Consider the following 5,185-nt stretch of genomic DNA (forward strand, 5'->3'; position numbering starts at 1 on the left):
TTGTGTGGCTGTGGTCTTGGCATTGTAGAACCTGACGTTTCGCCACTGGTGAAACGTCAGGTTCTACAATGCCAAGACCACGGCCACACAACCCGGAAAATCTACAGCAACTAATGAACTCCGGCCGTGATAGCCTTCGACAACATAATATACAGCATCACTTGCCCCAGAGTTCCTACCTATACCTTGTGGCTATAGCCACCGATGGACCTCTGCTCCATAGGCTTATCTAATTCCCTCTTGAAGCCGTTCATGCTTGTAGCCGCCACCAGCTCCCGTAGCAGTGAATTCCATGTGTTCATCACTCTTTGGGTGAAGGACTTCCTTTTACCTGTTCTCACCCGACTGCTCAGCAATTTCATGGAGCGCCCGCGAGTTCTTGCATGGTGAGAAATCCCTCGATGGTGGTGGTGGTGGTGGGGCTATAATCTGTTTAGGATATTTCTATCCTATCCCACTTTATCTTTCCAGGCAGCAATCCCGTGGGTGTCTCCAAATCTAAAGGGGTGGAGGGAGACAGAAGGGTGAACGGGTCAGATAAGATAAAGGTAGTCGACTTGTTAGGACAGAGGGGTGGGGTTGCGTTGACACATTAAGGACTAGAGCCTTGATCTGGGGAGAGAGCCAGGGTGAAAGAAATGGGGCTTCGTTCTTTCAGTCTCTGCAGGCTTTTTGTGTGTCTGACCACATTTTGTTTGGACTCTTCAGACAGGGGAGTCAGGGTTCAAGGTTTGCCAACTCCAGGCTGGGAAATTCCTGGAGATTTGGGGGTGGAGACTGCAGAGGGGGGAGGGAGTTAGCTCCAGGTTGGGAAATTCCTGGAGTTTCGAGGGTGCAGCCCAGGGAGAGTGGCATTTGGTGCAGGAAGGGACCTCAGTGGGGTAGAATGCCATACAGTCTCCTGATGCTCCCTCTAAGCTGCAGAGTCCTGCGAGCAAAAATTCTACTTTGTGAGCTGCTGGCTTTAAAGTTGTGAGTGAGCAATTTGGCTGCTGCATCAGTTAGTTTGCTCTGGAGCCATCCTTCCTGAGCTAAAGTAAAAATGTCTGAGCCGGAGGCTAAAAAATTGTTACTTAGCTCACACTAACTCATCTTAGAGGGAACACTGCAATCTACCTTCCAAAGCAGACACTTTCTCCAGGGGGAACTGATCTGTAAATCCTGGATATGATCCGTAATTCTGGAAGGGGGAGGAGGAGGAGGAGGAAAGACTGGATTTATACCCTGCCCTTCACTACCAGAAGGGGTCTCAGAGCGTCTTACAATCTCCTCTCCCTTCCCCTCCCCACAACAGACATCCTGTGAGGCAGGTGGGGCTGAGAGAGCTCTTTTGAGAAGTGCTCTTGAGAGAACAGCTCTGAAATAGCTTGTGACTGACCCAAGGTCACACCAGCAGCCGGATGTGGAGGAGGAGTGTGGAAATCAAACCCGGTTCTCCCAGATTAGAGTCCGCATTCCCACTATGCATGGCCAGATTAACCATTAAGCAGACTCAGGTGGTGCTTAGGGCAGCAGGGCCAAAGGGGGCACCACAAAGTTGAGGAAAGGGTGGGAAAAAAAGAAAAACGAATGAAGATTTGTAAAAAAAAAAAAAGATAAAATTGATAAAACGAGTGCAAATTGATCAGAGTGCACCCTAGGGTTATCTTCTATTTTTTGTTGGTGAGGTGCAGTGTCATAGGCTTAGTTTGTACAGTCTATTGTGTTATCCTGTGAATAAATTTTTGTCTTGCTGCAACCTGCATTGTATATCTCAGTGATGGCGAACCTTTTAGAGACTGAGTGCCCAAACTGCGACCCAAAACCCACTTATTTATCGCAAAGGGCCAACACGGCAATTTAACCTGAATACTGAGGTTTTATTTTAGAAAAAACAACTCATACATTAACTTAAGACGATCCAAACAAAGTAAGGAAAGCAATCCCAAATGCTTTCATTGACTTAAAATTATTTGGCAGAGAATTCTACACTTTAATGATGGTCTGGGCCTGGCTGGGGCGATGGCACGCGTGCCCACAGAGAGGGCTCTGAGTGCCACCTCTGGCCCCCGTGCCATAGGTTCGCCACCACTGGTATATCTGGTCGGACAGGTCAATGACTAAAATGGACTGGGGGTCAGTGTGGAAAGGAGGGGGGCACCAAGATTGGTCAGCGCTTAGGGCACCAGTGAGCCTTTATCCGCCCCTGCCACTACGCCTAACTGGCCCTGGAGGTTGGCATCTCTGCTCTCCTGCACAAATCTCTACCACTCCTGATAGCCAGCAATTTCCCAACCCAGGGTTGGCAAGCCTATTGTTATGTATTAACAGCATAACATGAATCGCTCAATAGACTTCCCATGTTGAGCTTCGAGCCGGCCAAGGCTCCGTCAGTACGAACATTCTATTGGTCGCTTCAAAACAGCGACCAATCAAAGAAGAGCTATTCCCTGAGCGGGAAGGACACTGATTCGCCCTTATCTATGCAATCTGATTGGTTGTTATGTAAATAGTAGGCGTGGCTATATTAGCCCGGTATGTTTAAAAGGAGCCCAGCTCCAATGTTAAGTTGTTCTGATTCCTGAATGCGTTTGTGTGCTTGTTCGAATAAAGCTGAATCACTTGCTGAAATCACTCTACAGGTCTTTGTTAGTGCGATCTAACACCTATACCCTCTGAAGCTGAGCCTGCCTTTTTATCTCTAAAGTTTCACCAAAACCCCCATGAGCTTCCTGGCTCATTAGACCACACAAACAAGGCACTCCTCGTCAGGGCCTGCGACGATGGCACAGCCCCCTTCCGTTCTAATTTCCCCTGTGTACAAAACACATTATTTGAGAGCACAGGAATGTGCCTGTCCCCCACGCCCAGTGTGCATCTGTGAAATGCCAGCAACCGGAAACCAAAGCCCAACTATTTCGCAAACTGCAAATGAGGCGGAAAAGTTCTCCGGTCGACGTAGACTTGTCTTCGGAAGGAGGGAGGCATTTGAGGACATCAGTGCAGGCACAATCGACCTGTTTTGAAAAACATATTGGGAGGGGGTGAGTGATGGTGCAATAGTGGATATCGCCCAGAAGGACAGGCTTGCGCTGTTGGCCTTTTAAGAATCTCCAGATATTTCTAGTCCTGTCACCTGGCTGGCAGGAACCAATTAAAAGGACCAGGAAGGAGGTGACGTGAAAGACCTCCACCTGAGACCCTGGAGAGCAGCTGCTGGTCTGAGTAGACAGTACGGACCTTGAGGGACCAGGGGGGGGGGTCTGATTCGGTATAAGGCAGCCACATGTGGGACCCACCTAGATCTATTCATTCGGGGAGGGGCCAAGGCTCTGTGGGAAAGCCTCTGCTTGGTGTAGTGAGCTAAGTGCATGCACTCTAATCTGGGAGAGTCGGGTTTGATTCCCCATTCCTCCACTTGCAGCTGCTGGATGACCTTGGGTCAGTCACAAGTTCTCTCAGAGCTGTTCTCTCAAGGACAGTTCTGCCAGAGCTCTCTCAGCACCGCCTACCTCACAGGGTGTCTGTTGTGGAGAGGGGAAGGGGAAGGAGTTTGTAAGCCCCTCTGAGACTCCAAGTGAAGGGCAGGGTATAAATCCAATCTCCTCTTCTTCCTCCTCCTCCTCCTCCTCCTCCTCTTCCTCTTCTTCCTCCTCCTCCTCCTCCTCTTCTTCTTCTCATGCAGAAGGTCCCAGGTTCAGTGCCTGGCATCTCCACTTAAAAGGATCAGGTGAGACAAAAGACTGGCGGCCAATCTGAATAGAGAATGTTGACCTTGTTGGACAAAGGGTCTCCTTTAATATAGGGCAGCTTCATGTTTATGTATTGTTTAAAACCTATAAAGGTTAGTCAAGAATAGAAGAGGGCCAACTCTTAAAATCTAATTATGAAACCTAAAAAATATACATGTATTTATTAAACACAAATTAAAATAACGAATAAGGGCCCATTCATACCTCATATACAAATATAAAAACATACAAAGGCTGTATTTTTGTATTTCTCTTCTTTGCCCAGTGGTTAAACTTTGTGTTTTTTTTCAAAAACAACTTTGGAACAATTGTTTTTTGGTCTCTATTTCATATTCTGTATATGTATGATTGTATATATTTTTACATATCAGCCAACATGTTCTATTTGTATTAGACCTCTGAGGAAGGCCTGTAAAGGCCGAAACGCGTTAGGTCTATTTCATTAGCCCTTGTATGTTTTTATATTTGTATATGAGGTCTGAATGGGCCCTTATTCGTTATTTTAATTTGTGTTTAATAAATACATGTATATTTTTTAGGTTTCATAATTAGATTTTAAGAGTTGGCCCTCTTCTATTCTTTATAGGTTATGAATTCTAGGTTTTAGGTTCAGTCTCTCTCCCCCCCCCTTTTTTTGTCCTTACTATGTATTGTTTAGCCCATTTATACCCCACCTTTCTCACCAAATGGGGACCCAAAGCAGCTTGTAACGTTCTTCTCTCCCCCATTTTCTCTGCACAACAACACTGCGAGGTAGGTGAGGCTGACAGAGCGTGACTGACCCAAGGTCACCCAGCAAACGTCCATGGCAGAGTGGGGAACTGAGCCTGGCTTTCCCCGATTCTCGCCCAGCACTCTACCCTCTACGCCACACTGGCTCTCCGGTGTGTTCAGCCATCCCCTCTCCCACCCCGATCTTCCGGGCCATGTCCCCTGAATCTTGGAGTCTGAACCTCTGTAGACCTGGAAATCCCAGGTCCCTCAGTGAACCTCCAGTTCATTCTGCAATTTCAAAATGAATCACAAAATTGAGAAACCTACCGGAGAACACTTTAACCTCCCAGGACATTCAATGGGTGACCTCAAAGTAGCTGTTTTATTACAAAGGAACTTCAGAAACAGAATGGAAAGGGAAATTGCTGAATTACAGGTTAATTACAACACTTGGAACAAAAGCCTCCCCAGGACTCAACAGGGATATTGATCCCGTTACATATGCTAACTCGCTCAGTCCTCACATATGTATTCTCAACAAGGAGGACTATACATCCTCTGTGTTTTAGTGTATTTCCTTTTCAGAATAGTTTTTCAGAATACTGAATGCAGGGAATATTGGGATGTCTGCTGACAACATTACACCCAGCTCAAAATATGCTATTAAGTGCCCTCCATGCCTGAGAGGAGATAATTAAGATTCTGTTAAAGGTAAAGGTTCCCTTGCTCAAAAGCCAGTC

The sequence above is a fragment of the Gekko japonicus genome, unplaced genomic scaffold (assembly GCF_001447785.1).
Source record: "Gekko japonicus isolate JY-2015 unplaced genomic scaffold, Gekko_japonicus_V1.1 scaffold3083, whole genome shotgun sequence".
In the NCBI taxonomy this organism is placed as follows: domain Eukaryota; kingdom Metazoa; phylum Chordata; class Lepidosauria; order Squamata; family Gekkonidae; genus Gekko; species Gekko japonicus.